Source organism: Orycteropus afer, unplaced genomic scaffold (assembly GCF_000298275.1).
Source record: "Orycteropus afer afer isolate SDZICR_OR568_19922 unplaced genomic scaffold, OryAfe1.0 scaffold00577, whole genome shotgun sequence".
Taxonomy (NCBI): domain Eukaryota; kingdom Metazoa; phylum Chordata; class Mammalia; order Tubulidentata; family Orycteropodidae; genus Orycteropus; species Orycteropus afer.
This window is the reverse complement of record NW_006922164.1, coordinates 1,204,065-1,229,295: the sequence shown is the minus strand read 5'-3', so window position 1 is coordinate 1,229,295 and position 25,231 is coordinate 1,204,065. Positions and strand designations below refer to the sequence as shown.

The 25,231-nt window shown below is 47.5% G+C and overlaps 1 protein-coding gene across 1 annotated transcript in view; it reads right to left on the bottom strand.

Moving 5' to 3' along the window:
- ANOS1 (anosmin 1) overlaps positions 1 to 25,231 on the bottom strand; it is a gene marked incomplete at its 5' end in the record, with an annotated part of 224,888 nt that overhangs the window by 183,059 nt on the left and 16,598 nt on the right. The gene's annotated exons all lie outside the window — the stretch shown is intronic.

The window sequence follows — 25,231 nt, the reverse complement described above, 5'->3', positions numbered from 1 at the left end:
AACAGGAAGCTAATCTTTTACAGCCCCTGACATGGTTAAAATAGAAAGGTTGATTCTAACATAAATGTACATGCTATTCTCCCCTTGACTTCATGCATTAGAAAGACATACAAAACAAACAAGATCCCAAGCCACCTGTAAAGGGGAAATGTCCCGCTGACCCTCGTGGTGTGCACAGCAGTGTCACCAACCAACCGGTCCATGAGACTTTCTTCCATAGTGAGCAGTAAATTTACAAGTTGGTGTCTTAGAGGTCCCGGACCTCAACCAACACACAGCGAGCAGAGGCTGAGCTTGGGAGCAGAGCCAGGTGTGAAGCTGGGAGTATCGACTACAGGCCGGGTACGTCATCTCCTCTGCCTCAGTCTACGCGTCTTTGAAATGAGCCTAAGGGCACCTACTGCACGAGCAGCTGGAAGGACTACAGGAAATAAAGCAGACTCTTGGGGCTTGAATCGTGTCTCCCCCTCAAAGTGTGTGCTGGAAATCCGGACCCTCTACACTTTGTCTCTTGTACTCTGGTCATGTTGTTAGAAGGAACCCATCCCTGGAGAAGGATACCATGGTTGGTAAAGTGGAGGGTAAGCAAAAAAATAAGGGGAAGACCTTCAATGACATGGATGGACACAATGGCTTCAAAGATGCATTCAAGTCTGGCAACACCTGTGAGAATGGGGCAGGACTGGGCAGTATTTCCTTCTGTTGAGCATAGGGTCTCTTTCTGTCGGGTCGCTAAGAGTAACCGCATCCCTGTGGCTTAATCCCATTTGGGAATGGGTTTTCTTTGCTATGTTAATAAGGCCCTATCAGGGTAGGGCATGTCTATGTCGTCTCTTTGAGATAACAAAGAGCAGATTAAGTAAGGATGCAAGCAGAGGTGGGAAAGATAGAAGCCAGGCCACGTGAGACCGCCAAGGACCCAAGAATCAGAAGCTGAAAAGTGACAAGGACTGCTCCCTGGAGCCAACAGAGAGAAAAAGGCTTCCCCCAGAGCCGACACCCTGAATTTGGACTTCCAGCCTCCTAAACTGTGAGAAACAAATTCCTGATTGTTAAAACCACCCCCTTGTGGTATTTCTATCACAGCAGGACTAAGACACAAGGGAACCCTTAGCAGGGAGTTTGGCCCGCACTCCAGGGACTGTGATTTCTTAACCGGCACATTAGACTTCTCTGACCCCACATGGCTACAGCGTTGGCCATGGGTTTCCTCTGGCTGGGCTACTTCGAATCAAGTGGGACACGGTCCTTGGTAGACCTAATGGAAACCATCAGCCAGTAAATAAGATGCCGGGAGGGGGGGTGGCGCAGTGCTCTGAAACTCAAAGCTGCAGTTCCTGTCTTTGAACCTCTTAACTTATTTGAAGAACACCAGTATGGATCGAACAGTATCACATTTGTGTACAATTCTGAGAAAATAAAATCGAACCAACAATATATCTTTAAAAATCTTTTTTATAATAGGTTTATTGAGACATAACTCACATACCATAAAATTCACCCATTGAAAGCATACAGTTCAGTGGTTCTCAGTATACTAACAAGGCAGTGCCCTTATCGTCACTACCGAATTTTAGAACATTCCTATCACTCCAAGAAGAACCCTGACACCCACTCAGCAGTCACCTCTACTCCCCCTTCCCCAGCCCTACCACCAACCACTATCTGCTTTCTGTCTCTATGGATTTGACCATTCTGCTTGATTACAGGTAGTCCTCGACTTATAATGGAGTGTTCCATTCCGACAATTCCATTATAAATTGGTTCTGATGTCAGTCAGATACTCAGGGTTGTTTTTGTACCCCCCCCCCTTTTTTTTAGTTTTTATTATTGCCTTTTATTATCAGTATCTTTATAAATCTGATCTTTATTTGTCTTCGTCTTTTCAGAGAAAAATTTGTCTTTTCGGAGAAAAGTATCATGCTTTGTAAAGTGGAGGGTCAGTGAAAAAAGGGAAAGACCCTCAATGAGATGGATTGACACAGTGGCTGCAATGATTGGCTCAGCTATGACAAGGATCGTGAGGATGGCTCACATGACTGGGCAGTGTTTCATTCTGCTGTACACAGGGGTGGCTATGAGTTAGAGCCGACTTGATGGCACCCAATATAGGTATCTTTATAAATCCATCTTTATTTGTCTTTGGGGGTTGGAAACATTACGTATAGAATTACAGATATACTTTAATACTTACATACATTTAAAAAATAGACAAATCATAAAAATTTACTCCAATGATGAAGAAGGAGTTGGACTTTGGGATTCTGCCAGTTGGAGTAATAATTCCACTTGTGGAAGGTTCTGGATCATCTGAATTATCCCTGGGAATGAGGATGCTGTTTCTAGTCCGAAACAGTTGTCTTAATGCAAGTTGTCTTAATGGTCCTTTTCTTTTTTCTTTATACATTTCATGGTAACATCTCACTTTTACTCAGATCTGCCTGTCAATCTGCTTGTCTACTTCAGCAAAGTGACCAGCGTTGACCTCCATATTTTCAAGCAACTGAAGCCTCTGATTCAGTTTAGAAAACTAAACTTGTACACATACAGCAGTGTTTTGAACAGCAAATCACAAAACTGAACATCTTCGAGTGAACATCTGAGAATGACATCAGCAAGTCAGACATTGCAACGCTGTATGTCGTATGTATTACAAACAATAAGATGTACAAAAAAAAGAACAAAACAGAGGGCAATAAGTGTAGTTTGTGGTAACCCAAATACGTCGTAAATCGGGGACTACCTGTGCCATCATAAAACGGGATCTTTACTGGCTGGCTTCTTTCACTTATATTCAAGGTTCGTCCGTATTGTGTCATGTGTCAGTACTCCTCATTGCAAAATTGCATCGTATGGATACATCACACTGGGTTTACCCATTCCCAACAGCAAGTATCTTAATTTGGCAAGCACCGCTGACTAAATTTCAGCTCTCCAGGACTGGAAGTCTTCCTCTAGTATGGGAAGATTGGTGAGCAGGAAGAGCTGTCTCTCTTGGAAGCTTTAGCTTGGCTATGAAGGGCCTCTTTCCTCTGGCCCTGACCTTCCTTTGCAGCCTTAATTCCCAGCAATCCCTACACAGACCTACTGTTTCTACCACACTGGTCTCTACCCCATGGGCTCTATTCATCCCACATCTAGCTCTCACCTCTCGCTATAGACCAATGTTCCTCAGCCAGGTCACTGTGGATGGCAGCTGAAGAGAGATATGAACCGCCTGAAGGGAGGCTACATATGATGCCCGGTGCTCTTGCATCAGGAAAATCACTAGGCTGGGCAAAGGGTGAGCAGCAAACATGGCTCAGTAACTGGAAATTAAGGTGTTGGTGGAAATGGGGCAGCATTTGCAGATGAGTATTTGACACAAAGAATCAGTGACTTGCCAATTGTCTAGGTTTCTCTAGTGCTGCTGTAACAGAAATCCCACCAGCGGGTAGTTTTGACAAACAGAACTTCATTTTCTCACAGTTTAGGAGCCTAGAAGGCCGACTCCAGGGCGCCAGCTCCAGGGGAACGCTTTCTCTCTGTTGCCTCTGGGGGGCAGTCCTTGTCTCTTTGCAGCTTCTGGTCCTGGGTTCCTTGGCATCTCCCTGAGGTGTGGATCTTGCCCTCTTGTTCCCGCTCTACACCTAATCGGCTTTTTTACAGTCACAGATAATTGGTCATACTGCTGTGACCTCCTGATAATGGCAAAGAAGGTGCTGTTCCCAAAGGGGACCGCATCCACAGATGCAGGGTTAGGACCTCAACACGAGTTTGGTGGGACACAATTCCACAAACTAAAGTTCAGTGGGGGTCAGGCGGAGTGGGGGGTGGCACGAACATGGGAACACAGGCCTGACTTCAAAGAAGCAGGGCCTCGACACTGAGGGAGGGCATCATGCAGAAGCTAGGACAGGGTCGGAAATGCATGGGTGGCACTTCCTAGCTGATGGCCACCCTCACCATCTTGCAGGAGGTCGTGGAGGGGGTGTTTCCTGCTTGGGCGCTGCAGGGTTGGCTCCCGTGGCACTTTCAGGGCCCAGACCTGTCCAAGTGTGTTCTGTCCCCACCTTCCACCTTCCACACTTCTTGCCCAGTACTGATGACAGGAAGCTCTGAGGTTCGTCCAAAGAGATCCTGGCTCCAGACTCTTATCCCATGGGAGGACTTAACAGAAGACAGCAGGGCAGGACACTCTGAAGCCTGGAGCCTGAGGCAGGAGCCTTTCCTGCTTGGTTTGAAGGAGGGACTGATTCAACTCTCCTGAAGCACCAGCCTAGACTAACACATTGTCTTGGAAGTTGCCAAAGCATTGCAGATGTAGTAATGGACACAGACCCTGAAGCCTGGGACAAGGCCGGTTCCCGAAGACCTATGTCACCAGGTTCATTACCTGAGGACCTTCTGTCTCCTTGAGTGGAGCCAGGCTGGGAACCGCCTGGGCATGGCCCAGCACCCACCTCCTTCCCCTGCAGGTCTTTCCTTTCTTAGACAGATGGGAGGGCCTCCGGAGACTGCTGTTAGTTGCCACTGAGTGGGCTCCAACTTATGCACCACACAAGGAAACATTGCAATCTTCACAACCCTTGGACTGTTGGAGCATGGTGTGAAGGCCATTGTGCCCATCCGGCTCGTGGAGGCTTCCCCTCATTCTTGCTGCCCCTCTACTGCCTCAGAAACCCAAGGAGGGGTCGCCAGGAGTCGAGGCCGACTCGATGGTAAATAACAACAACAACAACATGTCCTGTTCTAGCGGTGGTTCTTTCCTGAGGACATGCCCACAGTGAGCCGCGTGACACTTCACCATCCTCACTTTTAAGGACAGTTCTAGTTATAGTTCTTCTATGACAGATTTGTTCCTTCTCCTCACAGTCCATAGTATATTCAATATTCTAAACCAACACCACAATGGCAAGGTGTCAATTTTTCTAGTCTCCTTTTCATTTACCAGCTTTCACATGCCCATGAAAAAAAAAAAAAAAACTCACTGTCGTTGAGTCAGATGTGACTCATAGCGACTGCTCCTGGGGTTTCCAAGGCGGTATCTCTATGGAAGTAGATTGCCCAACCTTCCTTCCAAGGAGTGGCTGGTGGGTTTGAACTGCCAGCCTCCTGGTTAGAAGTCAAATGCACATGAGGTGACTGGAAAGAACCTGGCTTGGGTCAGAAACACTTTAGTCACCAGGGTGACATCTTTGCTTTTGTAGAACTTTGAAGAGGGCTTTTGAACAGATTTGCCCATTGCAGTGTGTTGCTTCATTTCCTGACTGCTGCTTCTGTGGACAATCATGATTGGTCCGAGAAGAATGAAATCGGTGACGACTTGAATCTCCTCTGCACTGGAGGAGGGGCCCTTAGCTCCCCTTCACTTGCTGCAGCACTCTCAGGAGTTTATCAGACGGCTCTCCGGTGGGATGATGTATTTCTTTCCAGCTTAGCCCCAGCTCCCCAACTAGAGAGTAATCCCAATGACTAGGCTGCATGTGTCCTCCTTGGCTGTTCACTTCACACTAGTAACTAGCCAGGCTCCCACAGTCCTCATAGAAACGGCACCCATCAAAGGTCATCCAAGGGTGACTGGGGCTGCAAAAGAAGGGGTGGCACCTGCCACCTGCTCCCAATTAGTGATTGACAAAATATTACCAATGACAAAATATGCCTTTGATGTTTATTGTGAGATACTGTGCTATTTATTATTATTATACCAGTGACCACTTCTGTGTGACAAGCCCTTGCCTTGGCATATGCCATTTTCATCCCCCATAATCATCTCATCTAACGACCCAGTTTGCTGCTGTTGTTGTCCACTGCCATCCGTCAGCATGGCCCCAGGCTCACGGCCACTGCGCGCATAGGGAGATCAGCCCCTTGGGGCCGATAACGGTTTCCCTGGCTGATTGTTTTGAAGTAGCTATCTGGGCCTTTCTTCCTCGTCCGCCTTGGTCTGGAAGCTTCTCTGAAACTTGTTCAGCATCTAGCAACACCCAGCCTCCATGACAGATGCATGCGGTGCACCAAACTGGCGTCTCCTACATGGAATGAGAGAATTCTAGCCCTGAATCCCCACTGTCCCATTCACCCATTTTACAGGTAAGCAAACTGAGTTACAAAGGCTGGAAAAGACCCGCAGCCAGGAAGCCAGTGATTGAAGCCCACTGTGAACAGCACACTGGGTGGCTCCAAGTCAAACCCACTGCCATCAGGTCGGTTCCGACTCATAGCGACCCTACAGGACAGAGTAGAGTTGCCCCATAGGGCTTCCAAGGCTGTCGATCTTCATAGAAGCCAACTGCCTTATCTTTCCCCTGTGCAGTAGCTGATGGGTTTGAATCATTGACCATTTGGTTAGCAGCCCAATGCTTTAACCACTACGTTACAAGAGCTCCTCATACTTAGTGAAGCCCCAGTTAAATAAAGTGGTGATGTCGGCACTGGGCAGTGGAGGGACGTGAAGATTTGTCACATCTGAAGGAAAGCACAGCAGGTCCCGGGCAGTCCTGAATGCCGCATGTGGAGGACATTGCGGAGCACTTGGATGGGCTGGAGCAGAGAAGACAGGCAAGAGGGCAGGAAGCAAGTTACAGGGCACTCCGATCTCTGGAATGGAAATGTCAGTAACTGTCAGAGGTTTCAAAAGAAAAGACACGAGGTGTGAGGAGTCCTGTGCCGGGCCCACCTTTTGGTCCTTCCTTCGCTGTAGGTAAGTAAAGAGCCACACCTCAGAAAAATGAAGAGCCCAGCCAAGACTGGCTCAGCACGCTCCCCACGTCTCCAATCAAACCCCAACCCCCAGATGGTACCCTTCCTCCCTTTCTGAATTGCAATGCTTCCTGGCTGATCAAACTCCTGCCGAAATGACTGCTCACACAACCTGGCACAGTGTGAAAGCAACCGAGAGCCACAGCCTTGAGTCGTCTGCGTTTGACTGGGAATGAGCATGAGTGCATTATCTCCTTCCATGCGTTTCATTTTAAGCACAATTTTCCATGAATCATACAATGAACAGCTCTGTCCTCACAGAGAAATCTTCGGGGCAGTAACAGGCAAGCAGGAACGATCATGATGATAGTGACTTTATTAGCGGACAGTTTGTCAGAAGACTGTTGGAAGACTAAAAAGGGAATCCATGCAAACCTTTCGGCAAAAGGGCTGGATCTCAGGAAAAAAGTCCATTGTGACTAAAGATACTACCTTGTTGTTGTCGTCTGACATCGTTATTGCTATTGGGAGGGGACTCGGTCTGGACTGCAGCCTCCCTGCTCTGCTGCCACACGCCTGCCCTGGATGGAATGAGGCCCTGGACCGACTGAGGCCCTGGACGGACTGAGTTGATCTGATGAATGAAGGTGAGGAGGGGAGCTCATGACGGCGTCCTCAATGGACAGTGGCAATCTTTCAACGTTTGCTGGTAGGAAGGCTGGACAATGGTGGAGAGTTGTTGCTTCAAGTTTTTTTGATGTCCACTTGTATTTCCTGTACAGTGAGCTGTCCGTGCCTTTTCCCCATTTCTAGTCTACATTGTATGCCACTGTCTTATCAATCATAACAATGATAATACGGGAGGGCAGTGGTGGGTCAGTGGCAGAATCCTTGCCTTCCATGGAGGAGGCCCAGGTTCAATTCCCGGACAGGGCACCACGAGCACAGCCCCACCCGTCTGGCAGGGGAGGACTGTGTGTTGCGAGGATGCCCAACAGATTTCACTGGAGCTTCCAGACCCAGACAGACTGGCAAGAGAGCCCGGGCATCTATGTCTAAACATCAGCCAGCAAATCCTTATGGATCCCCCCGGCCCAATCCCACTGTGTACGGGGTCACTGCAAGTTGGGGGGCCCAGCTCGATGGTGACTAACAACAACACAGTAACAACAGTAATATATACTAGTACCAATGAGGCTTACTAACGATTGACCTGGAATAAGTGTTGCAAAAATTACCCAAGGCATCATTTGCCATTTGAATGCTTTGACAGAATTTCGTCTGTGCAGAAATGTTCTACACATGTGTGTGTGTGCGCACACACACACACACACACACACATACACACACACACATTTCCCCAAAAAATATTCTCCACTTCCTTTACAGCTTTTGGATTCTTGTTTTTCTTATAACAATTTCCCCATGACAAGGCTTTGCAGCTGCTCGGTGATATTGCCTTTTTCACCCAAAATTAACCATGCTTTTCATCTCCACAAAGCCCTCTAAGAAGCCTGTGTGACGGCGCTGGGGATGTGTAAGCCCCTGATCCCCGCTGGCCACTCGGTCTGGGCCAGGTGTGTGCGAACATCGCACCATCCCCCACCGGGCTTACCTGCGATGCTCTGTGAGCAGAAGAGCAATGGAAAAACAGAACAATCCGTACAACTTGACACCCCGCCTCAGGGCACGTTCTTCCTCAGATTACAATAGCTTCCCTGGCTGAGCCACTTGATGACAAAAATAAAATACAGTATTTGCAATGAAGCCTTGTTCTGGCTTCAAGCCAGCAAAGATCAAGTGGCCGAGTACAGTAGGCTAGAAAGACATCTGTCTCCAGAGATGCTACTGTCAGCCCCAGGTAGGCTCAGACAGTGCGACGTGAGTAATTATATAAAGATTACATCCTGTATTTTATTGGTTTAACTAGATCAAACAGGAATGCCACTCAAGCCGACTTTCAAAGAGTTGATGTAACTTCGTGCTGCTGCATCAGGCATCCATTCAGGAAAGTTTCCAAGCCTCTCCACTTGTAGCCTTTTGATTTTTCCCTTAAAGAAAAACAATTCTCTGAAAGATTCCAGAAAAGAAAACAGTTTGCTCACTCAAGGCCACCCTACAAAGGGCAGGAGAACTAAAGGCAGGCCGCCTGGCTGTCTGAGCACGCTCACCTGTGCGGCTCTCCCCTGCAGTAGACGAAGCCACTGAGAGAAAGAACTGCAAGGCAGCCCACAAGAGGCCTTCAACCTAACCAGGTGCAGGCTGAGGCCAGAGCGAGGCAACCATCACACTGCGCAGTTTACAACACCAAAGCACTGGCCAACAGGGGGCCTAACATCTGCAGCCGGAACATCCCAGAAAAGTCACAGTAGACCTCCACATAGCAACTCCACAGCACCTTAAGTGAGTTGCTGTGACCCTAAAGTGATACTTTTGGTTTCACGTTTTGTTTTCAAAAATGAAAACCAAAAAAAGGTTGTTGAGTTGACTCCGACTCATGGCCATCTCATCTGTGTCAGGGCAGAGCTGGGCTCCACAGGGCTTTCAATGGCTGGTTTTGGGAAGTAGATCACCAGGCCTTTCTTCTGAGGGATGTCTGGGTGGACTCGAACAGCCAACCTCCTGGTTAGCAGCGAGTGTGCATTGGTGCCACCCAGGAACTCCTAAACAATGAAGGGATGGGTTAAAATGTAGGAATTCGGTTTTTTGTTTTTTTTTTTAATTCTTATTGAGATTTGGGTGAAATTTTACAGAGCAAATTCACTTTCCATACAGCAGCTCATATACACTTTGTCTCATGACATTGACTGCAATTTCCCACAATGCAACAGCTCCTCTCCCACTTCCTCCCCATAGTTACCTCTTCCCAGTGTCCATCCCTCCATGCACTCCTGCCCCCTGAGCTGTCTCCCTGTGCATACACAGCCCTTCTTCCTCCCATGATTGTTCTCTCCCAGGAGTGTATCTACGTCAGGTAAATGTTCAATCATATGCCTGTCTTTTGTTTGGCTGGAAGCCACAGGAGTGGGTTTAATTCCAGACCTGAAGGGCAGCTAAGGGCCATAGTCTCAGTGGTTCCACCAGGCTCTATCAGACCAGCAAACCTGGTCCCTTTTCTTTCGTTCTTTCTTTTACTATGATTTTGAGTTTTGTTCCACACTGTTTTCCCACTTTATCTAGGATCTCCTATATAGATCCCCTTCTGAGTGGTAGCCAGGCACCATGTAGTTCTCCAGGTCTCATATTTGTATAGGCTGAGAATCACATGGTGTTCCAGTCGCTTGGACTAATCATTTCCATGCATCTTTGGTTTTCTTCATTCTTCTTTGCTCTGGACGAGGAGAGACCCATCGTTGCATCTAGATGGCTGCTTGCAAGCTTTTAAGAACCCAGTAGCTACTCGCCTATGTAGGATGTGGAACAATGTTTTTGTGTAGTATGTTATGCCAATTGAGCTTGATGTCCCCTGCGACCATGGTCCCGAGCTCACAGGTCCAACTACTTGCTTGGCTGTGGCCAAGAAGTGACTACAACCTTGTCCCTTGTCAGCTCTACTATGTTGTTGTTGTTGTTACTTACTGTCGAGTTGGACCCGACTCATAGTGACCCCTCCTTGGGTTTCTGAGGCAGTATCACTACAGAAGTAGATTGCCCAACCTTCTTTCCTAGGAGTGGCTGGTAGGTTTGAACTGCCAGCCTTCTGGTCTACTATATACCTGGGAATTCTTACAGAATGTGCAGATACACTTGTAGAAACAAATTGTAGGAATTTGTTTTAATTCATAATATTTTGAAACTGTAGGCAGAATCAAACTGATTTCATTCATTATTACAAAGATATTCTTTGCTCTTCTCAGATACTTGGAACTTCCTTCTTTATTCAACAAAAGCTAACTGACAGAAGAGTCCAAGACAATAACCCAGAAGATCTATTTCCGTGCAGAAAACTTCAATAAAAACATCTTTGCTAGTGACCATCTGGGAGTTCCTGGGTTTAGCATTCAGCTACTAACTGAAAGGTTGGCGATTTGATTGCACCCAGTGTGCCTCAGAAGAAAGTCCTGGTGACCTACTTCCAAAAGTCACCCATTGAAAATTCTATGGAGCCTAGTTCTACTCTGACACACATGGGGTCATCATGAGTCGGACTTGAGGGCATCTGGTGGGTTTTGATCCCTATTAGCATGATGGGACTGAATGGAGAACCAGAAATATTGGCTGCCTTCAGACAGGTAAGCAGTAGCCTCCCAATTGTAATCTGTCCTAGGAGGTTAGGTTCATACTCAATTTACTCTTGCCTCAGATATGATCTCCAATACATAACCTCTCAACTATATTTGAGATTAAAACTTAACATTTTCAGGAGGAACTTCTGATCAATTATGTCCTCTCCACACAAGACATCAAGATGGAATGAATGAATTATGTTGAAATAAATCTTATTTTAAATAGGGATGGATCCACAAACTGTGCTACACACACACAATGGAATAATACTATGCAAAGTTAAAGAACAATGATGAATCTGCAAAACATATCATAACATGGATGAAATTAGAGACCATTATGCTGAGTGAGCACTTGACTGCTAACCAGAAGGCTGGCAGTTCAAACCCACCAGCCACTCCTCGGAAGGAAGGTTGGGCAATCCTACTTCCATAGTGATACTGCCTCGGAAACCCAAGGAGGGGTCGCTATGAGTCGGGGCCGACTCGACGGCACATAACAACAACAACAACAACATGCTGAGTGAAATTAGAAAGGGGTTCACAAAAAAAAAAAAGAAGAAATATTCCTCAGTGATTCGATGATCACCAGTAGTAGGTGGGGGGGGGCAAGGGGAAAACACTAACTGGAGGGCGGACACATTAAGAACTCATATATTAAAAATAACACATTCCGTGCCAGAATCCAGTACACACCCACAACGGAACGAGAACACAGACAAGACTGAGCCTGACCGCATGCAGCACTGGAGTTTCCATTACTCTCCTCCCCACACCGTCTGCCCTCTTTCACTTGATTCTGTGTCACGCTGGGTTTTTCTTCACTAAACTAATTCTTCAACCTACAGAGGAGTGGCCTGAAGTTCCAAACATACTGTGTCAGTAGGTGATAGCAACACATGTTAAAAAAATAATAAGTAGATTTTGAGGGAGCATTCTTGTAAGTATTTTAATTTTTTTTTATAGTTGACATTATATTTGGATGTAATCACTGAAATTTAGTCAACGACTTCTATGACAAAACGAAGGGGGCCTAAGCAGACCTGCCACCAAATAAACAAGGAACGCATTGTCCAAAGGAGTGTCTGTGCCCAATGCGTTCAGTGCCCGGTTCCTGCTTCACTCAGGATGAGAGACATGCGAGGAACACAAGTTGCAACACAGGTGGAGTTCCCTGGTTCCTGAAGGCACTTGCCTGGCCCCATATCTGCTTATCTATCTTGTAAATGTTCAGGAAACACAGAGACTAATCTGCAAGGGTGCAGGGGGCTGAGGACCATCTGCTGTAATTAGCTGCAAGGGTCGCAAACTGTTCCTGGTGATAGTTGAACACCATGACGAACATAATTAATGTCACTCAGTAACTTGTTTGTGCCTGAGCACTGAGAGGAAGACAAGACAGGGACAGGGAGAGGGAAAGATTAACAGGGACAAGTGGGGATCAAAGAGGAGAGACAGAAAGGGTCCCATACTAGACAGAAAGTTTAGCATGCACGGTGTGCTGATGTCTCAGCATGGACACGAGATTGAAAGACTCCACGACACTGCAGTCGAGAAGCACATCTGCTTTTGTTAATTCTGATAGCCCAGCTGTGCCAACCCGAGGCAGGAGGACAGCAAGCCAGCAGGGGATGAGTCTCGGTGTTACCCCAGCGGGCGGCCAAATGCAGAGTTGGCGCTTCTAACATGAGGACGCCACGCCGAATGAGCCAGCTTTGGCCCAGACTTCATGGTAAAGCCAGTACTGTGCGACCTGGGATCTGAGCTCCCATTAACAGTGAGATTTCCCCCCCACGCCCACACTCCACAGGAACTGGAGACAAAGAATAAACAATAAGGTTGGCAGAAGGGAGAGAGAGTTCTGGAGAAGAGATTTCTAACAAGGATCCACTTCATGGGACCTTGTGATGGATTGACTTGTATCCCTCAAAAAGTCGTGTTGAAGTCCTAACCCCTGTACCCCTGAATGTGATCTTGTTTGGAAATGAGAGTCTTTCAGATCTCATGACTTAAATGAACATGAGGCCATAGATGAGAGAAGGGCCTGAGCTAATCTGTCCTTGTTGTTGTTGGGATCATCAAGTCAATATTTGACTCACTGCCACCCCATGTGACAGAGTATAACTGCCCCATAGTGTTTCTTAGGCTGTCATCTTTACAAGAGCAAACTGCAAGATCTTTGGCCCATGGAGTTGCTGGGTGGGTTTGAACTGCCAACCTTTTCAGTTGGTAGCCTAGCACTTAATCGTTGCACCACCAAGGCTCCTTCACCTAGTCTCAGTAACACCATATAAAGGAGAAGAGAGACAGAGGGAAGATGCCATGTGAAGATGGAGTTATGCTGGGGCTACAAAGCCAAGGAACACCTGGAGCGACCAGAAACTGGGAGGAACCAGAAACCGCCTTCCCTTAGGGCTTTTGGGCAGAGTGTGGCCCAGCTGACGTGTTGATTTGGACAGCTGGCCTCTGAACTGAGAGACAGTAAATTTCTGCTGTCTCAAGCCACCCACTTGCTGGTAGTTTTTTTTATGACAGGAAAGAAAGCAGACGTGGAAAGTGTCCTTTCAGCAGTCCTCAGCCAAATCCAGAGAGGGTGTATTTCACTGAGATGCACATGCTGACTGTGTCTGATGTCAGAGTGCACCTCACAATAGACAGTGGCACAATCACGCCAGCTGGCGACACTCAGGACATAGCCGTCACCCCTTCATATGCGTGACCTGGGTCATAGCAGTGCCCAGTGTCACCATTTAAACTGAGTTGTGCACATTGCTGCTGCTACACATGTTGGGTTTAGCTGCTACTTAAAATGTCATTAAAGCGATCAGAATACGATCTGGCATGGAAAGGAAAGATTACTGTATGTACAGAAAAGCAAAGAAATAAAGAGATGTAACAAATATTCACTGAAGGGAAGACTGGCCTTCCCTCTCCTTTTGCAAAGTAATGCTCTACAGCATTTTAGAAAGGAGTCTACCAACAAGTGGCTGGAGCTGGACTGCACTTTAAACTGATACATGAGCAAAAGGAATGCCAGTGCCATGCTGTTGTTGTTGTTATTGGGGACTGAGAGTCTATTTCAACTCATGGTGACCTCATGTGACAGACCAGAACTGCCCCAAAGGATTTTCTTGGCTGTCATCTTTATAGGAGCAGATCACCAGATCTTTCTTCTGAAGAGCCACTGGGTGGGTCGAACCGCCAACCTTTCAGTTAGCAGCCTAGCACTTAAGTCTTGCGCTACCAAGGTTCTTTAAAGTCATGCTAGAATACGCAAATAAGGCAGAAAAAAAGTCACCAAATCTTCTGGGCTTCATGAAAGACATTACAAAGCAATAAGATATTGGTCTGAACAAATGACGCTTCATGAAAGACCATCATTAAGCCAGGTATCATAATTCATAATAATTTTTTTTTTTAATTTTCTGAGGGTTACAGAAAAGTGCAAGTCCTATCGATGACTTCTTAGATACATTGAAATATGAGAAATACACTTTTCTGGGCCCCCACAATCCTTTTCTTCTCAATGCTGGTCCATCTTGATAGATCCTCTCTTGAGGGCCGCTCTCCTCGAAGCTTCATTCAGGAAAAGACTCCTGAACTCATTCTGAGTGACTCAGTCAACAGATAAACATTTTCTTGAAACTGAGTCTGTAAGGAAATGGGACAGGGTAGTATCAAGAGATGTATGGACATCCTCTCACACTATGAACATGTAAAGCAAACCCATAGAAATGTTGATGATCTCCACATGAGATACGTAAATAGGATTTCCACTGGCATGACTTTGGGGAGAAGCTTCCTGTGCCCTTCAATTATCTCAGTGAAATCAGAACTGAGGTAATTTTCGAAGAGAAGGAGCTAATGGGGTAGGGAGTTTAAAGAGAGAAGGGAAAATCTGGCCTAGAAGCACGTTGGGAGGATTGGTGTACTGATGTAGAGAAGGATTTGGCCAGAGGTGTGGCTGAGAACCATGGATTTACTGTCACGCCATCCCATATGCTCGTGTGCTTTTCTACAGCAGCACCCAGACACACCCGAGGAGGCAGCTATTATAACTCAATAGACTCACGATTAGAAGGCTGCAGCTAGAGAGTGACCAAAGCACAGGAAGATGTGACCACTGACAAAGGAAAGAAAAACAAAGTGTCTTAGCTCTCTCATGCTGCTATAACAGAAATACCATAGATGGATGGCTTTAACAGAATTTTTTTTTCTTTAAGGTAAACCTAGAAGTCTGAATTCAGAGTGTCAGCTCTAGGGGAAGACTAGGCTAGATGTCTGAGTTTAAAGTGCTGGCTCTGGGGGCTGGGTGGAGGCCCCTCCACCTTGGACTTCAGCTCTTCCTTCCAGGCCCACTGGAGCAAGCTGGAGGCATCTCCTGACTCACGCAGCTGCTCGCTGCTGAGGCTGATGAATCCAATACCAGCAGGTAAAATGGCAGACTGTTGGCTCACAGACTGCAAAGGCCACAATCCCAAGATCAGCTGGCAACATGGCAGGCCACTGGGTCAAGTCCAGGAACTGGAGATGAAGACTGAGCCAAATACAGGATGCTTTCCATATATATACTAGAAGCAGGCCACACACTGCAGGCAACTCCTCTTCAACTGGTAACTGCTCATAGCAGATTCTACCATGGAAGTGACTATAGCACATCCAACATCATCATAGGGAATAACTACATCCACCTGCCAAGCCACTCAGAACCACAGCCCAGCCAAGTTGCCACACAACCTTAACAGAAAAAAGAAAAAAAGTGATTGAAATGATACATCATGAGACCTAGACAGGATTCGGGAAGAAATGAAGTCAAGAAGGGCCAAACTTCCCAGTGCAAAGAATCACCTGTGGAATCTGTTAGACACAGAGGGTCCCAGGAACTGCCTCAGTGGATCTAGACCTGACCCTGGAATTAGATTAACAAGTGCCCAGTTGTTTCTTATGATGCCCTGAACGTGGCAAACACTAGGACAATCAAGGGTCTGACCTTTGAGGCATTAAAGAATGAAGATCTTGTGATCAAAGACACAGGGTGGTTGCAGAAAGCAAACGAAAGCACTAGGAGTTTGTACTCAGAGTTAGCGGGGGGAACTCACTGCCATCCAGTTGGTCCCAACTTATAGAGACCCCTCCTTGGGTTTCAGAGGCAGTATCACTACAGAAGTAGATTGCCCAGTCTTCCTTCCAAGGAGTGGCTGGTGGGTTTGAACCGCCAGCCTTCTGGTTAGCAGTCAAACTGGAATTTAAACTACCTAAGGTACAAGAGTGTTGGCTGAAGCTGCATCAACCTCAAAGAAGGATGGCTTTGTTATACAATGTAAGAGAGGAACCGCCTGGAGGAAGAAACTGGGGAGTGAGAACGCCCACCCACCATCACTACTGGAGTGGATACTGTGTACCACCCAGATGCCCCATGTTCCCAGTGACCAAAGTGAAGAGCTTCTCTGTTGCTGGGAGTGAGAGCGGACAGTTCACAGCTTAACCCCCAGGACAGAACTGCACTCGGTTCAAGAGAGCTGATTCGCTACTCGAAGGCCACAGTCATAGGGGTCAGCCAACATCCAACAACTTGTTGATGCCACAGGGTATAAAGGGCCAACCTGCTTGACCCGATTAGGGAGAACTTTCAAGGTATTCCCAGCAACAGAGTTAACACGGAGGGCTGTGGGGTCAGCCAAGGTGTTGTGGCAACTTCATGGCAGCCACAGTCCTCCTGTCCCACACTGCTTCCCTCCCTCCTTCTCAGGGCCTCGTCCTAAAAACACTGCCCGACAGCTTCCTGCACCCAAAGCTCAAAGCCTTGGAAATGATTTTATTCCATGAACAAGACAAGCTGTAAGACCAACTTCTCCTCACATGTATGTTACATATGAGGGAGCGAGCTGTCTCCAGTGGAGAGAGATTAGGAAAAAGCCAAAGTTTGGTAAAGGCAAGAAGATGGGAGGTATGTTTTGAGAAAGGGGAAGGTGCTAGGCGAGGTAGCCTAGCAGTGGCTGGGTGAACAGCTGCTTGGACATGGAGCCCTTCCAGGGGCAGAAGACAAAGGTGAAGTTTCATCAACAGCTGGTTAGCTGGTGAACATATCTACCCAAGAACACATTCCCACCTCTAAGTCCCAAGCTCTTCCCCAGCCAGCTGAGCCCATTTTAGGTACACTTCTGGTACAAACAGTTAAGTACTCAACTACTAGCAGAAAGGTTGGTGGTTCGAACCAACCCAGAGGCACCCTGAAAGACAGGCCCAGTGATCTGTTTCTGAAATGCCACACCTTGAAAAGCCTGTGAAGCATCACGTGAGTCGCCGTGAGTTGGAGTTGGCTTTGCAGCACCCAACAAGAACAAGTCCTTCAGGTTGACAGACTTTCCTTAAAAGTAAGAGAACTGTGTCCTGTTGCACATATTCCCCAGGAAGACCATCTTGTGGCTTCAACTTGTCACTGGCACTTCTCTTCCACACACACCTTTGAAGTAACTTTAGTGTCAGACTGTGAACCAACCAAATGTTTGATACAAACAACAGTAGACACTGTTTGTTTGTTTTTTAAAAAAAAAAAAAAAAAAAGCTGCCATGAAGACTTAAATCATCAAAGAAAAAAAAAAGCAAGACTATCGCCGAAAAGAACATCAAAAGCAGGACATGCATGTTACGTACATCCTTCACAGCAAGTCTTTGGGAAGACTCTGATGGGACTGAATTGACAAATGGTCTGACTCCTGGTGACCTCACATGTGTTGCAGCAGAACTGTGCTCCGCGGGGTTTTCAGTGCTCGTGACCTTTTCGTAGGAGATCACCAGGACTTTCTCCAAGGCACCTCTGGGCTGATTTGAACCACCAACTTTTGGTTAGTGGCCAAGGGCAAACCATTTTCACCACCCAGGGCCTCCTATAGTTAGGCAAGCAGTGATAAACCAATGCCTTGAGATCCTTTAGGCACATCAGGCTTCAACCTCACCCTGCCTGGGAAGGGGCTCTAGCAAGGATTAGTCTTCCTGAGAAACCATTACTTTATGAAAACGTACTGGAGGCACCTGGAATTCTGACTCCTCCACAGTTAATCACACGAGCCTCCTCTGGAACCTTCTACGTTATCAACCATCACTTCCTCCGCGCAGAGTATTTGCATCGGTGAAGTTTCTGTCAGCCCCTCGAGGTAAAAATCACAAGATCGATTTGAGTAAGGCCAAGTCTCTTCTTTAAAAAGCACAAGACCATAAACAGAATCCCAAATACCCGCTCCCCAGATGTCTGTAAATGGCAGAAACCTGACTCGCCTGATGCCATGTAATGACCAACCAGAGAAGACCTTTGACAGTCATGTAATGCATCTTCTTGCGGAAAACAGGGCCAACGTGACTCATTAATGACAAGTCATTGTCTCATAACACAAGGAACTTTTCCAGGAAAGAGTTCACAGTGTCCCCGTAATGTGCTACAGGACCTCGCTGCCCTTGCCATCCAGGAACTCCCCGTGAAATCTCCCAAGTCCATTCAAGGGCCAAGGGCTGAGAAGCTTCACATGATTAATGCTGGGATTTCCTGTCTACTCAAACCACTCTCTCTAACCCACTAAATCCTCTAATAACCTCCTCCAAAATATTTACAACGCCTGATGAAAGGTCCAAACTGGAACAGGCAGACTTGCTCAGAGCCTGTCCCGTCTCAGTGGAGCAAGGAAGATCACACAGATGCTCTGAGATTACACTGTATGCAAGGGAGGACAACACGACGATACTCACAGTCCGCATCGGGGCAGTGAAGGTGAGAGGGGCCTCTGTGAGAATTCCTCACGCAATCTGAGGGGAGTCCCTGGGCAGTGCAAATGGTTAATGCACTTGGCTGCCAAACAAAAGGTTGGTAGTTCATGTCTATCCAGGGGTGCCTCAGAAGAAAGGCCTGGCAATCTACTTCCAAAACACTAGCCATTGAAAATTGTATGGAGCACAGTTCTACTGTGACACACACAGGCTCACTATGAGTCAAATCAACTCAACAGACACTGGATTTTAATGACTGAGGAGTAACAGGAAGTGAAGAATAAGGGGGAAAATGGAAGTGCCCACAGATAGCACTAAAACCCAGGGCTGTCTGGCCACACTAGCCACTCATCATCACTGGTTCAATTAATATGGGAACATCATCAGCAACAGTGACAACACAGGCTTCTGAGAGAAGTTGTAGATAATGAGAATTGCAAGAGTTATTAGAGATTCAAGGGAGCCCTGGCAGCACTGTGGTTAAAGTGCTTAGCTGCAAACTGAAAGGTCAGTGGTTCAAACCCACCAGCCACTCCGAGGGAGAAAGATGAGGCAGTCCACTTCCGCTTCTGTGGAGATTTATAGTCTTAGAAACCCTATGGGGCTGTTGGACTCTCCTAAAGGGTCACTATGAGTTGAAATCAACTTTAGGGCCATGAGTTGGTTTTTTGTTGTTGCTTTTTAAATTAGAGATTCAAGGTCCACATTCTCTTTGTAGAGGAGGAAACTGGGGTCCAGGAAGTCTAAAATTTTGCTATAGAAAATTCCTGATTCCTAGAATCAAGAATATTCTAATGGAAAATGCACTTCACTTGGAGTCAAAAATCACTTCACCTCCCAGGTCAGGCATCCTTAGTAAGTGGCGAGTTCCTGAAAACATTGTTTCCTTCATTTCTCAAATGAGGAAAGTAACGTTTAACCTCAGACCGTCCCGGACATGTTCACTAGCCCCGCCTGTGGTTGCGTGAAATCAAGGCTGCAATTGAGAGGGTGAGATGCCAAGCCCGTGGCAGGAAGGCTTTGACCAGAAGAAATGGCTGAGAGTCACTCAGAGGAGGGGCAGGAGGGGCTGCAGTGCTCCTGGTCTTAATCGGCTTAACTGAGGAGCAGTCCGAATCCCAAGAGCCCTGAGCCCGTTTTGATCTAATCATGGAAAATGGTCCCCGGGTGCCTGCGCACACGAGCATTCTGATGGCTGCCATTGGTTGTCTCAAACCTTGCCTGGGTGGCCCTATTCACTGAAAGCACAGAGCCGCACAACCATAATGCAGGGCTGCTCTAGATGAAATCTGTCCCCCGTAACTCCCTTTTGGAGAAGATGAAAATCCAATCATTGCTCATACTATCCTTGAATATTATTTAAAAGTCAAAATGAAATAGAGCAACTAAAAGATACCAAAGCAAGGGACGAAACACTACATTGTTTCAACACCACCTCCAACCTGCGCGGCAGTGGAGAGTCCCTGCTTTCCTATTTGTATGTGTATTTTCCCATTTGCTTCCGAAGTCCGTGTCAGCACTGATTCCTCCCCCCCGGCCCCCTCAACAGCGCCCATGTCCCACTCAGCCAATGCATCCACTGACCGGCCCTCTCACCCCCATCTGCCAGTATGTGGTACCACAGGTGCTTGCATACTGCTGTGCCACCAGCATTGCAAATACCAGCAGGGTCCCCATGGAAGACAGGTTTCAGTGGAGCTTCCGGACCGAGACAGACTAGGAGGAAAGGCCTGGAGATCTACTTCTGAAAGTCAGCCCATGAAAACCCCAGGGAGCACAACAGAACGCTGTCGGAGCCAGTGCTGGAGGCTGAGCACTCCAACAACGGCGAAGACACACAGGAGCAGGCAACGTTTCAGCCTGTTATTCACGGGGTCTCGGCGAATCGATGCTGACTCAACGGCAACTAGCAGCAACCATCCAGCTTTTCAGGTGTCCCCCAGCATTCGGAACCTAAGAGAGACGACCTTCTTCGCACAGTAGCACATGACAGTTGGCTGTGTGTGCTCATGTGTGTGACCAAGGTGAGGCTGATTCTGACTTGGGTGGTGACATGCAGTGGGTCACAGGCCCAGGGGTCCTCCACTTTGTCCTGCCTCATCCTAGTCTAAGGCCATCTTCATAAAACACAACCACAAAACCATCAAGACAAGTCAACCCTGACTCAAGGTGACCCCAACCCGTGTCAAGGTAGAAGTGGCTCCAAAGGGCTTTCAGAGGCTGATTTTTCGGAGTGGAACCCCAGGCTTTTCTTCTGAGATGCCTTCGGGTGACCTCAAATAGCCAGCCTTTCAGTTAACAGCTAACCGTGTTAATCACCTGTACCACACAGGAGCCCGGGGGCGCAACAGTTAAGCATTCAGCTGCTAACTGAAAGGTTGAACCTACCCAAAGGCTCCACAGGAGTACCTGGTGGGTTTGAACTACTGCCCTTTTGGTTAGCAGGCAAGCACTTACCCGCTGTACCACCAAACGACAGCCTAGAAAACCTTATGGGGCAGTTCTCCTCTGTTACGAGGTCACTGTGAGTTGAAAACCAACTTTATGGCACAACACAAGCACTCAGGGACCTCAAACCAGCTACGTTGGTGGTGGTGGTGCCATTGAGTCAACTCATAGAACATGTGCTTATACTGTCCTGTTTCAGCTGCAAACAGCTAGTAGGCAAGTGTTATTGTTGTTGTCATTGTCGGTAGGTGCTTTGGAGTTGACTCTGACTCATGGTGACTCCATGTAACAGAGCAGAACTTCCCCACAGGCTGTCATCCTTATGGGAGCAGACCAGCAGATCACCACCTCAGAGCCACTGGGCAGGATTCAACCCACCCCTTTTTGGTTAGCAGTAGAGTGCTTAACCAGTGAGCCACCAGGGCTCCTCTAAACAACTCTAGGAAGATGTCATTTACTGCTCACGAGGACCATCAGAGGGAAAACCAAGCTGCCTTCAGAGGCACTGGCAAGCCATGTGACCAGTTTGCAGAGTAAATCCTTGCAGCTGGGAAGTGTGACAGGTGTGATCTGTTGTCCTTAATGAGCTGTTCCCAGGAGGCACACCCAGGCCGGGAGTTGGCATGCTGACCAGCAGAGGTTAAGAATCCATTTCAGTTATCAAGCTAACTATTCATAGGCATCAACAGGAGCTGTGGAGCCTAGGGCCCCAGACAACATGAACTAGAATGAACCTACTCCTATGATCACTGTCACCATCCCCAAATCTGTACCGGGTGACATTTAAAAGGCCCCCGTCAGTGAAAACTATTCTTTCTGAATGAAACTGGCCTCAGTCTCCTGGTGCTGCCCTATCAGAACTACCACAGGTGGGTGGCTTGAACAAACAAATGTATTTTTTCACATCGTAGGAGGTTAAAGTCTGAATTCAGGGCACCGGCTCTTGGGGAAGGCTCTGTGGGCTCTGGGGGAAGATCTCTTTCAACTTCTATAGCCCCAGCGTTCCTTGATTCCTTGTGGATCTCCAAGTGGCAGTAGTCTTTCCCCTTCCAAGTCTGGGTTTGCACCTCTGTTTAATCCAATCTTTGTGAAACTCAGAGGAAAGTAGGGTTAGGACACACTCTCTACTCATGTGGCTCCATTAACATGAAAAGAAAGCCACATGGGTCCCAGGCTCAGGGAGAGAAATTATGATTCCACACATATTGTGGGGCCGCAATACAATCGATCACACATCTACAGAGTGTGGCAGTATCCCGTCTCAAATACACTCAGGAAACCCTAGAAGTACCTGTTTTAATGGTCAAGCCATATCAACCACCTTGAGAGACACATAAACTCAGGGGTTCAGAAGAGCCATTGAGTTGAGTGTCATTTGTAGCAGGAAATAATGAGTTACCGGAAAAACGTTTTGCTCATTCTAGTTGACTTCATGAAGAGTCATATTTTCATCACATTGTTTTCTTGAGCTATAGGATGTATAGGAACTCTGGTGGCATAGTGCCTAAGGCATTTGACTGCTAACCAGAAGGCTGGCAGTTCAAACCCACCAGCCACTCCTCAGAAGGCAGGTTGGGCAACCTACTTCCTTAGCATTCCTGCCTCGGAAACCCAAGAAGGGGTCGCTATGAGTTAGATTCAACTCGACGGCAATGAGTATAGGATGTCTCATGCATAGGATGTTTCATGGTAGTCACTGTAGAGTGCTGATTAATTAATCAAAAGAAAATGGCACTCCTCTAGTCTGTTCTGGCCTGCCTCATGTGATTTAACTCATCCATCATGGTCCCAGATGTCTCTAAGATGACCTTCAGAAGACAGCATTTGTCCGCGAGGGCACTGCAGAAACCATGATGGATTACATGTTATGCAACCGAAAGAGACCTCGCCCCAGAAAAGATCTCGCTTTGCAAAAGAAGCAAAAATCAATTCCAAGACAAGTGTATCAAGGGCAGAATTAGCAGTGGCCAGCCTCCGGAAAGGCAGGCATGTTTCCACAATAGCACAGGTGGCCTGGAATGAATCGGCCTTTTCTCCAGGCACAGTGCCTACCCAGCGGCTACACTTTCAACTAACAATTCTACCTGAGGTGTCTAGTCACAGCTGGGAACAGGACACCTGTTAGAGACCACAGCACCCAAGGGGGCTGAACATCATTCCTGGCCTATAAAACGAAACACCTTTAAGACAAACTCAAAAAGGTGGGTTTTTTCCTTTTTTCTTTGTCTCACAGAATGGCTTGTGAAGCCCTGGGGACCATGGGGTGTACTATGCTCCTTTCTGAACCCCTGGTCTTGCAGCAGGAGCCCTGGTGGCACAGTGGTTAAATGCTCAGCTACGAACAGAAAGGTTGACTGTTCAAACCCACCAGCGGCTCTGTGGGAGAAAGATGTGGCAGTCTGCTTCTGTAAAGATGGTGGCCTTGGAAACCCTATGGGGCAGTCCTACTCTGTCTTACAAGTTCACAATGAGTCGGAATCGACTGGACACCAGTGCGTGTGGGTTTGGGCTTTGGAGCACTAGTGCTCACTCGGTGCATGAGTCATCCTTGTGTCCTTGTCGTTGTTGCTGTTGTTGAATGCCGTCTAGCTGATTCTGGCTGATACTGATCCTCTTGGACAGAGCAGACCTGCCCCATAGTTTCCTAGGCAGTAATCTCTACAGGAGAAGATTACCAGGTCTTTTCTTCTGTGAAGCCACTGGGTGGGTTCAAACCGCCAACCTTTTGGTTAGCAGCCAAGTGCTTAACTATTTTGCTCCTCATCATCACAAGAACGGCTAATACTCAGGCAGAGCTCAGACGGGCAGGCTCTGTTCTAAGCAGATTACATTGAGTCCACAGTGCAACCCAATGGAGCAGCACCACGATCGCCATCATCTTACAGGTGGGGAAACTGAGGCAGACATGGTCTGAAAGCAAGCCTGGAGACAGCAGTTATTTTAAAAAAAGAAAAGCAGCTTATCTGCAAAGAAGCTGCAAGGGAATGAGCCCTTAGCACCAGCTCCCGCATAAAAAGTACCCCTGTACTGAAAGGGACAGGTGCAACACTGCCAACTTGACATCAGCTCATCCCGGTGAAGGACGCTGTCTTCTTCCATGATTGTCACTTCCACAAACGCTGACGCATCTTCAGAGTCAGTACAGTTAAGGAGAGAGACAAACTGTTTTCATTCAGGAGAGAACGACTGAAAAGACCTGTCACGGCATCACTTCCTTGGGAGCCTAGCATTGACAAGGAGCCCTGGGGGCACAAAGTGTAAGTACTTGGCTGCTACCCTAAAGGTTGGTGGTTCAAACCCACTCAGCAGCTTCATAAGCTCGAGGCCTGGCGATCTGCTCCTGTCAAAATGGCAGCCTAGGAGCTCCATGGAAGGAGCCCTCGTGGTGCAGCGGGGAAAGCATCTGGCTGCTAAGCAGGCGGGCACTCCTGCGCCATCTGCCTGATCATTGGTAGGTCTGAGCCCAGCATTTTGGCTACTGTGTCAGCCCCTTCTCTACGGTGAGCAGAAGTCAATTGATTACGGGGAGAAGCCAGCGAAACATCAGTAATCAAAGGCAAAAATAAGGACTTTACCATATAGGATCCAAAACCCAAACCCATTGCCGTGGAGTGGATTCTGACTCACAGCGCCCCTAGAGGACAGAGGAGAGCTACCCCATAGGGATTCCAAGGCTGTCAATCTTCACAGAAGCAGACTGCCACGTCTTTCTCCCAAGGTGGGTTCCAACTGCCAACCTTTTGATTAGCAGCCACGTGCTTAAGCACTACGCCACCAAGGCTTCTCCCATGGAAGATTGGCAGTGGGAACCCAAGTGTCACAACAGAACTTGTTTGCATGGAGATTTCTCTAGAAACTTCCCCACTGCTTAAGTGTGATGATTGTGCTTGAAACACTGCTGCTGGCCCCTCTTGGCTGCAAAGTCTTGGTATTTTCAGTCTGTAGGAAGTCAGCCATTATCTGGAAAACAAGCGAATGGCCCTTCATGGGAGGCTTGTCTGTCAGAACTGCACTGGCCACCTGCCCAGGGGGATTCTGGGTGACACGTCAGCATAAGATGTGCATCCTCTTCAAAATTTCTCTCGACATTTTAGGTTTGCAAGTCTTGGCCAACTTTC